The sequence below is a fragment of the Hemitrygon akajei genome, chromosome 9 (assembly GCF_048418815.1).
Source record: "Hemitrygon akajei chromosome 9, sHemAka1.3, whole genome shotgun sequence".
Lineage (NCBI taxonomy): Eukaryota > Metazoa > Chordata > Chondrichthyes > Myliobatiformes > Dasyatidae > Hemitrygon > Hemitrygon akajei.
In genome coordinates, this window is record NC_133132.1 from 129,322,287 (window position 1) to 129,335,915 (window position 13,629).

Consider the following 13,629-nt stretch of genomic DNA (forward strand, 5'->3'; position numbering starts at 1 on the left):
TTGCCAGGTCATTTCTGATACCATCAAAATTGGCCTAGATCCAACTGGGCCAGACCAATCCTTTTGAATACTTACTTTGAATCAAATGTCATTATAGACATTGGATGCAAAGTGTTCCCCTGCACAAACTTCTGTCACCTTCCCTGTCTCATTCCCTGATAGTCTCTCATCAGGACTTCTACGATGAAGGAAACTTTGCTGAACACATTTGACAAACTCTATCCCATCTAGTCCTTTTACAGTATGGGATTCCCAGTATGTGGAAAGTTAAAATCACCAACTATAAGAGCCTTACTTTTGTTCGAACAGTCTGCCAAACTTCACTCATTAGGTCACACACTAATGTAATTACTGCTTGAAGCAGAATCAATTTTGGTTAGTTATTCTTCCAAAATACACATACATTTTTAATTTACAAACTACTGCATAGGGATCAGTTATAGACCATATTTGGCTACATAACGACGGACTCACTCTAAGTGCCCATCTCATTAGTAGTGATCAAAGCCAGAAGAATCAGGATGTGGAGGTCATTTACAGTATTGACCAACATCTCATGTACATTTTAAAAGGCTGCCAATCTCACGTATTTGGGAGTAAACTGCAGTTGTGGTGTTGAAACAGCAATAAAAATTTGAGCCAAACAGCAAGAACTTGGGGAGGAAGGCAAATGCATTAATTACCCAGGTCCATAGCGACATGTTCTGCATATGAAAACAAGCCTAACTTTTCACATACACAGCATTCAGTGAACGGTTAGTTGAAATATACAAGAGCGATGAGAACCATTTATGATTATGTCTCGGCCTAAAACGTCAACTGTACTCTTTTCCATAGATGCTGCCTGGCCTGCTGAGTTCCTCCAGCATTTTGTTTCTGTTGCTTGGATTTCCAGCATCTGCAGATTTTTTTCTTGTTTATGAATGTATCATATATTCTTTGCATACATGGAAGTTACTATGGTTGGTGGATTTCAACTACTTATCAGTCAAAAAGAAATAGCTTCTTATGAGTGTGAATAAGACCATCAGAAATAGGAGAAGAATTAGGCCCTTTTCATCATGGCTGATTTATTATTCCTCTCAACCCCATTCTCCTTCCTTCTCTTTGTAACCTTTGACTCTTTTATTAATCAAGAACCTATCAACTTCCACTTTAAATATACCCAACGATGTGGCCATTGAGAAAATGAATTCCACAGATTCACCATCTTCTGACTGAAGAAATTCATCCTCATTCTTTTCTAAAGGATCACCCTTCTATTTTGGCACCGTGCTCTCTGGCCCTAGGCTCTCCGATATGAGGAAAATAGTGGGTTGAGCACATACCACTTGTATACGTGACGGATTACAGATATTAGAACTATTGATCTGCTTCTGTCTGTTTGTTATTACATTCAATGCCAAAGTAAAGCTTCTATTGTATTCTTCAACTTACACATCTGTTTAGCTTAGTCGGGAACTTTTATTACCTCTAAGTCTTGAAAGTTTTAGGATTATTTCAGAACTTCACCTAGTAAGTCTGACACCTTAGGTTACTGCTTAAAGAGTTGGTGTTGCAGATCCTGAAATTCCATAGGATCTTGGGAAAGCAATACTGGATGTGGGGTAGAGTACTTAAGAATGAAATTAGAAGGGCAAAAAAGGGCATAAAATGTCCTTAAGATTAAGGAGTATCCTAAGCCATTCCATAAGTATATTAGGAACAAGAAGCTGTGAAGTGAACAACTGGGCCCCCTAAGGAACCAAAGGGAAATCTTTGTTTTGCACCAAGCAAATGGACACAGCCTGATTAAATACCCAGCTGCTTCGAGCAGGCTTCAATCATACTGGCACCCACAAAGAGCCTGGTGATCTCCCTCAATGGCCATTGCCCAGTGGCCCTTACATCCACAGTGATGAAGTGTTTTGAGAGGCTGGTGTTGAAATATATCAGTTCCCGTCTCACTAGAGACTTAGATCCGCTCCAATTCACCTACCGAAGCAACAGGTCACAGCAGATGCCATCTCATTGGCTCTCCACACAACCCAAGAATATCTGGACAGCAAAGGTGCATGTATCAGGATGCTCTTTGTCAATTACAGATCAGCATTGAATACCATCATCCCCTCAAGACTAATCAGTAAACTCTGATATCTGGGCCTCAATAGCCCCTTGTGCAATTGGATCCTGGATTTCCTCCCTTGCAGACCCCAGTCAGTTTGGATTGGTAAAAACATCTCCTCCACAATTTCCATCAGCACAGGAGCACCACAGGGGTGTGTACGTAGCTCCCTGCTCGACTTGCTTTACACCTAAGACTATGTAGCTAAGTGCAGCTCCAACACAATAACAAGTTTGATGATGACACCAATGTTGTGGGCCATATCAAGGGTGGTGATGAATCAGTACACGGGAGGGTGCGTGAAAATCTGGCTGACTGGTATATTAACAACAACCTCTCACTCAGTGTTAATAAGACCAGGGAACTGATTGTAGACTTCAGGAGAGGAAAACCAGAGGTCCATGAGCCAGTGCTCATTATAGAATCAGAGGTGGAGAGGGTCAGTAACTTTAAATTACTAGGCGTCACTATTTCAGAGGACCTGTCCTGGAACCATCATATTAATAGAATTGCAAAGAAAGCATGGCAGTGCCTCTACTTCCTCAGGAGTCTGCAGAGATTTACCATGTCATTAAAAACATTGATAAGCTTCTGTAGATGTGTGGTGGAAAGTGTACTGATTGGCTGTATTAAGTCCAGGCATGAGAACACCAATGCCTTTGAGTGAAAACTCCTACAAAAGGTAGTGGATTCGGCCCAGTGTGTCATGGGCAAGCAAAGCCCTTCCAACCACTGAGCATATCTACAGGAAACTTTACCTTGAGAAAGCAGCATCCATCATCAAAGATCCTCACCACCCTGGCCATGCTCTTTTCTCGCTGCTGCAATCAGGTAGAAGGTAGAAGTGCTTCAGGACTCACGCCACCAGGTTCGAGATGGCTCCACCATCAGGCTCCTAAACATTAGGAGATAACTACACTCATTCTATTTCTGGTGTTCCCACAACTGATGGCCGCACTTTAAGGACTCTTTATCTTGTTATTTCATGCCCTCATTATTTATTGATATTTATATTTGCATTTGCATGGTTGTTGTTCCTTGATCCTATTTATATTTACTGTTCTGTAGATTTGCTAAGAATGCCCACAGCAAAAAGAATTTCAGGGTTATATGTGGTGAGATGTATATACACTGATAATAAATTTTAGAATCAGAATCAGGTTTATTATCACCGGCATGTGTCGTGAAATTTGTTAACTTAGCAGTAGCAGTTCAATGCAATACATAATCTAGAAGAAGAAAAAAATAATAATAAATAAGTAAATCAATTACAGTATACGTATATTGAATAGTTTTTAAATTGTGCAAAAACAGAAATGATATATTTTTAAAAAGTGAGGTAGTGTTCAAGGGTTCAATGTCCACTTAGGAATTGGATGGCAGAGAGGAAGAAGATGTTCCTGAATCGCTGAGTGTGTGCCTTCAGGCTTCTGTACCTCCTACCTGATGGTAACAGTGAGAAAAGGGCATGCACTGTGTGATGGGGGTCCTTAATAATGGATGCTGCCTTTCTGAGACACCACTCCTTGAAGATGTCCTGGGTACTTTGTAGGGTAGTACCCAAGATGGAGCTGACTAGATTTACAAACCTCTGCAGCTTCTTTTGGTCCTGTGCAGTAGCCCCACCCCCTGATACTAGACAGTGATGTAGCCTTTCAGAATGCTCTCCATGGTACATCTATAGATGTTTTTGAGTGTACTTGTTCACGTGCTAAATCTCTTCAAACTCTTAATGAAGTATTGTCACTGTCTTGCCTTCTTTATAACTGCATCGATATGTTAGGACGAGGTTATGTCCTCAGAGATCTTGACACCCAGGAACTTGAAACTGCTCACTCTCTCCACTTCTGATCCCTCTGTGAGGATTGGTATGTGTTCCTTCGTCTTACCCTTCCTGAAGTCCACAATCAGCACTTTTGTCTTACTGATGTTGAGTGCAAGGTTGTTGCTGTGACACCACTCCACTAGTTGACATATTTCACTCCTGTACGCCCTCTCGTCACTATTTGAGATTCTACCAATAATGGTAAATAGATGGTATTTGAGTTATGCCGAGCCACACAGTCATGGGTATAGAGAGAGTAGAGCAATGGGCTAAGCACACACCCCTGAGGTCCACCAGTGTTGATCGCCAGCGAGAAGGAGATACTATCACCAATCCTCACAGATTGTGGTCTTCTGGTTAGGAAGTCGAAGATCCAATTGCAGAGGGTGGTACAGAAGCCCAGGTTCTGCAACTTCTCAATCAGGATTATGGGAATGATGGTATTAAAAGCTGAGCTATGATCAGTGAACAGCATTCTGACATAGGTGTTTGTGTTGTCCAGGTGGTCTAAAACCATGTGAAGAGCCATTGAGATTGCATCTGCCATTGATCTATTGTGGCGATGGGCAAATTGCAATGGGTCCAGGTCCTTGCTGAGGCAGGAGTTCAGTCTAGTCATGACCAACTTCTCTAAGTATTTTGTCACTGTAGATGTGAGATGTGAATTTTACAGTGAAGTTTTGAATTTTGAAATACTTACAGAGAAAGAGATTTAGGATTAAAGGTTCAGGGAGGGATACATCGATTGTCTGCCCTATGTAGGTATTAAAAGGTGGAGGTGTTAAGAACCTTGGAACACATATGGGTGGATAAATCTCCAGACGAGATAATATCATCAGAATGCTGTGGAAATCAATGTAGGAGATTGCTGGAGCCATGGCAGAGATTTTTGCATCGAAAGATTGGAGGATAGCTAACATTGTTCCTTTATTTAAGAGGGCAGCTGGGATAGTCTGCACAGGAGAAAGTCTCATATTCACTTCCTACAACTTGTACGTATTCACAGCTATTTAAATAGGACAGGCATATCACTCAAACACCTCCCTCTCCCTTATAAAAATATTCCTGGAGAAACAGAAGTAACTGGAGGAGGACAGACGCTCCTGCTCATCCAGATGATGAATAAGGTGATGCTATTGCCATTATTGAGAAAGGCATTATCAAAGCTTTGCCCGTGGGTGGCAATGGTATCATTCCATCTAATTTCCTTCCTATCTGCTACCCATAAATCGCTTTTGATTTAGAAACTCTGTGTATTTTACTGCTCCTCTTTCATCACAGCTATATTCTTGATATTTTGTCAGTTATTATATCTGACATCCAAAGTGTGACTGGACAGTTTAGAAATATCATGAAATGGTAATGTTAAAGATACACTTAATTTTGTACAAAATGCTGAAGGAACTCAGCAGGTCAGTCAGCATCCATGGAGGGAAATGGACAATCAACATTTTGGGCATGGAAGACATGAAATGGTGGTGGTCCATTTCCTTTTATAGATACTGTCTGACCTGCTGAGTTTTCCAGCATTTTTTGTGTGTTGCTCAAGATTTTCAGCATCTGCAGTCTCTCATGTCTGGACACAGTTCCTTACACTGTGTAAGATGTTGAGGAAAGCATCAAGATGAGATCTACACCGTTTGTGAGGAATTCGCACCTGCACCTGGGTTAAGAAGCAAGAGAAGCAAGGATGCCAGACTATCAGAAGCTAAGGTCACACAGAACGTTTCCTGCATAGAGCTAACCTGGTATGGAGGAGCTAATGCAGGGATTCAAAAAAAGCTACTTGTAAACTTAGTCAGCTCCATCACAGGCATTATCCTCTCCAGTATCCAAAACACCTTCGAAAGGCAATGCATCAGGAAGGCTGCATTCATCATGAAGGACCCCCATCACCCAGGACTTGCCCTCTTCTCATTGCTACCATCAAGAAGGAGGTACAGGAGCATGAAGACACACACTCAATGTTTCAGAAACAGTTTCTCAAAAGTTCAAAGTACTTTTATTCTCTAATTATTGTTACGTACCCCATAACTGGGTGTCTGACCAGCAGAGAAAGGAGAATCCGTTGGAGTCTGGTGGCACCAAACTAAAGGTGTTTATTAGTAAACTACACAATACAATATCAAAAATGCAAATATACATATAAAACAAGCTAGCAGTAATAAACCTAAAAGTGTAGGAATAATAATAATCAATAATAAACAAGCTCTGTCAATGTCTAGGGGTAAATGAATTGTCATAGGAAAGTATAGAGTTCAGTTCATAAATGCTGAGGTGGTTATGGTTGTTGTATTGAAATCGTTGGAGAGAGAGAGAGAGAGAGCGAGCGAGATGTAACAGCAACAGCTGCGGCAGGCAAACCTTTTGTGGCTTTCTTAATCCGTCGTGTCGTTGTGGCCATTCAGTTATGACCCCTCTGGTCTTCAGCTAGACCATTCTTCTGTGGTGGACTCGTCACTCAGGCATGAGTGGACACACACACAAGTCCCCACCGGCCCTGCTGTAACACTGTGAGCTTTACTGACCGATCTCCTGGTTCGGTCTCCGAAGCCCCCACCTTTCTGTGGGTTCACAACACTCAGTCAGTGTCCACTGGGGTATCTGAAGGGTGTCTTCCCAGACCTGTCTTTTATCCCCACTGACGGGGTCTCAGCTATCCATCAACTCTGAATGACCGTGTCCATCAAATCAGGCCACTCCTGCTATCTCCTGAGGTATGTTAACGAGCAAAGTAAAGTCCTTGTAGTGGAAAGTAAATAATCCAGGAAAAGACAAAATATGGTAAATGAACAGTCTCTCTTCCCCTCTTATCTGTAGCAAATGTTCTTGCCTGGTCTTTATCTCTCTCTCTCTCTCATGAGCAGCATAGCAACAGCAATAGTTTGTAGTTCTCAGGGGGGGGGGGGGGTTGGGAATGATTAACTTTGCACCCCATTTCCATCAGGTCTGTCCATCACTCATAGAGGTGTCTCTCCGGACCTGTCTTTTATCCCTACTAACGGGGTCTTGGCTATCCATCAACTCTGAATGACTGTGTCCATCAAATCAGGCCACTCCTGCTGTCTCCTGAGGTATGTTAACGAGCAAAGTAAAGTCCTTGTAGTGGAAAGTAAATAATCCAGGAAAAGACAAAATACGGTAAATGAACAGTCTCTCTTCCCCTCTTATCTGTAGCAAATGTTCTTGCCTGGTCTTTATCTCTCTCTCTCTCTCTCTCTCTCTCATGAGCAGCATAGCAACAGCAATAGTTTGTAGTTCTCAGGGGGGGGGGGGTTGGGAATGATTAACTTTGCACCCCATTTCCATCAGGTCTGTCCATCACTCATAACATTATGTATACAATGTACAACCTTGAAATTCATCTATTTAAGGCAGCCACACAAAGAAACTGAATAGAACCCATTAAAAAAGACAGTCATACACCCAATGTGCAAAAAAAAACAAGATTGTGCAACCAATAAAAAGTAAAATAACTCTCTGAACTAAACTTCACAAAAGTTAAATCCACAGCCATGAAACCAGTCCATCACAGCACTCGGCCCAGGAGCCCGTTAGTTGCCCGTCACAGCCTCAGTCAGCACAGAGACAAGCAAACCTTGTGGAGCACTGAGCTGTACATTGGCCAGGTCCTTGCCTCCGGCCCTCACACCCTAATCTTTCTGATCTAGCCTGGCAATGGCCAAACATCGGCTTGCTCCTCATTCTTGGGCTTCTTCCCCTCTGCCATCAGATTTCTGAAGTAGACAGTGAACGCATGATCACTTCCTCAGTACTTTTCCTTCTCTTCTTGACCAACATTAATTTTAAAATATATACTTTTTATTATAATTTGTTTTTAGTACTACGTATTGCAATGTACTGCCGCTGCAAAAAATCAGAATTCATGATATGCCAGTGATATTAAACCTGATTCTAATTCTAATTAAACATGAGGGTTTTGAAGGGCTAAGCTGCAGAAGGCAGCTGATAGTATGCATAATGTATGGCCTGCCACAAGCCCACGAGCCTTGCTTATATTGTCAGTATACTGTTGTTGATAGCTTATTTCCTTTGCACATTTCAGGAATTAATGTTGATGTAGCTTTTGGTCATAGATTTTGCAGCTGCCATCACAACAGAAGCATCACGCTATGTGTAAGTGGAAGATCAGACTGATGTCAGACCAGGTTAGACTACTGCACTATTAGGTTTGTAGAGCTCCATAGCATTACGTATGAACTGGAGAAGTAAAACTGGCTCCTCGGAGCCTGCTTTTCTCTTTCAGGATGGTAGGTGTGAACTGCCACTGGGGCTCCAGCAGTGCCCTTGATTTTTGGCCCTTGGCCTGTTAGCTCACTTCCAGATGGTGCATTCTAAAGCCAAAACTACGTGCCCAGAGCTGCTGGAAGTCATCCTCAAAAGCTACCTGCAGTTTCCATTGAAAATGGAAAATTACAGCCTTCCATTGGCCATACTGCAGCTCTGAGGAGGTACTGCTGAGGAATATCATAAAGCCTGGTAGTCTGGCACCAAGATACAGTAACTCATAGGAGATTTAGTCAATTCTTGCATGAAAAATAGCATGACTTCATCTAGTAACTTGATGTGAAATATTTATATTGCAATTTTTATTTATTTTTGAATTGTGCCCAAACAAATTAGGAAATATGAAATTAAATGTTTCAATGTTCAAAAAAGGGGGGCAGGGAAAAGAAGCTGTATTTATGTTACAGATTTCACATACTAGACAAGATCTTTTATGAAAAACGTGACCTTGTCTGGATCAGAGCCTGTTTTCCTCTTCTTTATTCCCTTCCTTTCTCACGTTTTCATCCACCCACTTCTCAGCTGCTCACCACAAAGCTGGCGTGTGTCATATGGTGGAGCTGTCTCGCATTGAGCTCTGCAGAGTTCCTGAGGAATAATTTGGGAAATGGAAACATTGTTTAAGAATGCCTATCATATGGGAAGATTTGTGCAATTCAGTAAGTCAGCACACCCTTTCTTGTATGCTGCCTGTGGCCTTGTGCTCATCTTGTGACCCAGTGACTCCCTTGTGTTCAGTGTAGTGGACCAAATGTGCAGCAATTCAGGGTTCCCATGGTACTAAATAGTATTGACAATAACACATAATACTATGTACCAATAGCACATGGTATCTGATCAATACCAGATACATGTATTGATCTGCAAGGAAGGTATTCTCAGGGATATATGAATATTTGGATAGACATGGACAGATTAAGGATAATCAGTATGGCTTCATGCACGGTAGGTCGTGTCTAACCAATCTTTTTGAGGGAGTTACCAGGAAAGTGGATGAAGGCAAGGCAGGGGATGTTGCCTACATGGACTTTAGCAAGAGATTTGACAAGGTCCCGTGTGGGAGGTTGGTCAAGAGTGTTCAGTCGCTCGGCATTCAGGATGAGGTAGTAAACTGGATTAGACATTGGCTTTGTGGGAGAAGCCAGAGGGTGGTCGTAGATGGTTGCCTTTCTGACTGGAAGCCTGTGACTAGTGATATGCCCTATGGATCGATGCTGGATCCATTGTTGTTTGTCATCTATGTCAATGATCTGGATGATAATGTGGTTAACTGGATCAACAGAAAAGTAGATGACACCAAGATTGGGGGTGTAGTGGACAGTGAGGAAGACTATCAGAGCTTGCAGCAGGATCTGGACCAGCTGCATAAATGGGCTGAAAGATGGCAGATGGAATTTAATGCAGACAAGCGCAAGGTGTTGCAGTTTAGTAGAACCAACCAGGGTAGGTCTTACATAGTGAATGGTAGGGCATTGAAGAGTGTGGAAGAACAAAGGGATCTGGAAATACAGGTCCATAATTCATGGAAAGGCATCGATAAGGTCGTAAAGAAAGTTTCTGGCACATTGGCATACATAAATCCAAGTACTGAGTACAGCTGACCTGATGTCATGTTGAAGTTGTATAAGACGTTGGTGAGGCCTAATTTGGAGTATTGTGTGCAGTTTTGGTCACCTACCCACCTACAGGAAAGATGTAAATAAGATTGAAAGAGAACAGAGAAAATTTACAAGGATGTTGCCGGGTCTGGAGGACCCGAGTTATATGGAAAGATTGAATAGGTTAGGACTTTATTCCTTGGAACGTAGAAGATTGAGAGGAGATTTGGTCGAGGTATACAAAATTATGAGGGCTATGGATGGGGTAAATGCAAGCAGGCTTTTTTCACTGAGGTTGGGTGGGACTATAGCCAGAGGTCATGGGTTAAGTGTGAAAGGTGAAATGATTAAGGGGAACATGAGAGGAAACTTCTTCACTCAGTGGGTGGAGCAAGCTGCCAGCACAAGTGGTGCACGCGAGCTCAGTTTCAATGTTTAAGAGAAGTTTGGATTGGTACATAGATGGAAGGGCTGTGGTCTGGGTGCAGGTTGTTGGGAGTAGGCAGATTAAATGGTTCAACACAGACTAGATGGGCTGAAGGGCCTTTTTCTGTACTGTGGTGTTCTATGACTCTAATCAGATGTCTATTGATTTGGATGCATAAGGAGTGAAATTCCTTTTGGATCTACTACAATGCAGATCCAGAATACATTTTCAGTTCAATGGCCTCTTGTACCATGTAGACAACAAGAATTCTGGAAAACAAAATTGTTAAGGACATCAGAGAAACAAAAGATAGAAACAGAGTCATACAGCATGGAAAGAGGCCCTTTGGCCCGACAGGTGTATGCTGACTGTGATGTCCAGCTAGCTAGTCCAATCTGCAAGTTTGACCCATGGCCCTTGAAACCACTCCTATCTACGTAGGTGTTTTGTAAAAGTTGCTAATGTGCCCAACTCTACCACTATTTTTGGCAGCTTGTTCCAAATACATTTGCGTGAAAAAACTGGCACTGATGTCCCTTTTAAATCTCTCTCCTCTGATTGAAACCTATGGACTTGTTTCTTATTGCACCCCTTCCCTGGGAAAATGACTTAAGTGTTTTCACCCTAATGATTTTACATCCCTTTATCAGGCCACCCCCTCAATTTCCCATGTTCAAAGGAATCATCTGTGCAACCATTCCTTGGAATTCATACCCCCAAGTCTAGGTGATATCCCGGTAAGTTATTTCTACATTCTTGGTAGTTTAATAACCTCTTTCTATAACACCGTTGTTGACATAATTGCAACGTAACTTCCCAACTGTATCTCAATGCTCTCACTGATGAAGGCTCGTGTGCCAAATGTCTCCTTTACCACTATATCTACCTATGATGCTGTTTTCAGTTAACTATCCACTTGCATTCAGAAGCCTCTCTGTTCCATAACACTTACGGGACCCTACTATTCACAATAGAAGTCCTACCCAGCTTTGATCTATGAAAAATTGTTACCTCACATTTATTTGGCCATATGCCCATCCTCAGCACATATATCTAGGTGCCGAAGATCCCTCTGTAATTTTTCATTACCTGCTACACTATCTACAACATTACCTGTTTTGAATCATCTGCAAACGTACTAACCCTACTTTTATATTCAGATTCAAATAATTTATATAAATTACAAATAACAAAGGCTCCAGCACTAACCTGTGAGGTATACTAAGAGAATGCAATCCAAGAAACAAACCTCAACAACATTTTCTTCTTCCTACCACTGAGACAATTGTGAATCCAATTCACTACCTCTCCCTGCATCACATGTGATCTAACCTTCCAAACTAGCCTGCCATGAGGGACCTTGTCAAGGTCTTTGCCAACGTTCATAGAACCAACATCCATTGTCTTACCTCCCTCTCCCCACTTAGTTACCTCCTTGAACTACTCCAAAAGATTTGACAGAAGGGGAGGCTGGAGAAAGGGGTTGAGAAGGATAATAAACCAGGCATGGTGGAGCAGACTCAATGGGCCAAGTGGCCTAATTCGGCTCCTCCATCTTATTGTCTTGTATTCCTCCATGCACAAAGTCATGCTGCCTGCACTGAATCTCACTGCCTTTCCAAATGTTGATAGATTCCATCAGTTAGAATCTCCTCCAGCAAATAACTTTTTTTAAACAATGGTACCACATTAGCCCTCCCCAGTCCTCTGGAACTTCATCTGTGGCCAGAGATAGAACAGAGAATGATACAGCACAGGACAGGTCCTCTGACCCACTATGTCTGTGCCAACTACAATATCAATTTAAGCTAATCCTATCTGTGGGGCTGGCCGATTGTGCAGTGGTAACAGCACTGGACTTCGAGGGGGATGGCTCAAATCTGGCCAAGTCCCCACCTAGTCAGCAGCAGTATCTGCATGAAAGAAAGGCCTGACAATCTGCTTCTGTATCTTGCCATGAAAACCCCATGGACAACTACAGTATCTATATGGTGACCTATCCATAGGGTCACATAGGTCGCTATGAGTCAATGATGACACAATGGCACTCAACAACAACATCCGTCTCCACATGGCCTATAATTATCCATTCAATGAAGCAAAATCTCCTCAAAGGCTCCACAATTTCTGATCTCAGGTCTTGAAATATTGACTGTTTGCTCTTTTCCATCAGGGGTGTCAAACTCATTTTAGGTCATGGGCCTGATTGAGCAAAATGCAGCTTCATGCGGGCCGGATCAGTCGGACGTGTGCAAACGCAGCTTTCGTTGCCTCCGTTTTTTCAGCCTGCTCTCATGTGTCTCAGTCTCTGCTATAACTACAAAGTGTTTCACTTTACAAATTCCGTTTCTTATGAAGAAGACTGCCGAGCAAGACTGCCGAATAAACACTAAAAACCCTGAAAACCTGGTACCTGAATAAACTCAGCATTAGCCATATCATACGCCATAGGCGCTTCGATTACTGGGGCTAGCTTTAATAGTAATTAGATATTATCACGCGGGCCAAAGATAATTCCACCACGGGCCGGATTTGGCCCGCGGGCCTTGAGTTTGACATATATACCATAGATGCTTCCTGAGTTTTGTGTGTGTTGCTCACAATTTCTTCTCTGGCTTTCCACAAGGTTCAAGAATGCACCAGGTAAGGCCCTAGGAATTCATCCACTTTGTGGCCTCCAGTACCTCCTCCCTGCTCATTTGCATGTGCTCCAAGCCAGAGCCACTCATTTTCCCTACTTCCTTAGCATCGATCTTTTTCCCCACATTGAAAACATCGCGTCTGCTCTGCCATTCCATCATGGCTGATCCCAGATCCCACTCAATAAAAGTCTCAGCCATTTCCTTTGGTTCCACAAGGACAGTCATGCTGATCTAGAAGGGCACCTATCTCTCTCTCTCTCTCTCTCTCTCTAGCAAACATTTTACTTTCAAAATATCTATAGAATTTCTTGGGATTTTGCCTCACCTGGCCTGCCAGATTCTTCCTATTTCTTCTTTTTTCCTCCCACCTTCTCTTAAGTGCACTCCTTTATTTCTTGTAATCATCAAGTGATTTACTAGTTCCTAATTTCTAATGTGCAATGCATGCTTATCTTTTTCTTAACCAGAGCTTCAACATCTCCCATCAACTATGCTTTCTGAAACCTACCAGTCTTGCCTTTCACCCTAACAGGAACATACAGGCCCTGAACTCTTCACGTCACATGAAGTGAAATGGCTTTCATCTTGACAAGTGCTCCTTTCCCTGCAAACATCATCACCCAACTGACCACGAGAAGATCACACCTAATGGGTTCAGAATTTGCTCTGCCCCAGTTCTTTGGGTTCCCTGTCACCGTGCCATAGAAAATAGGTTGTGATACCTG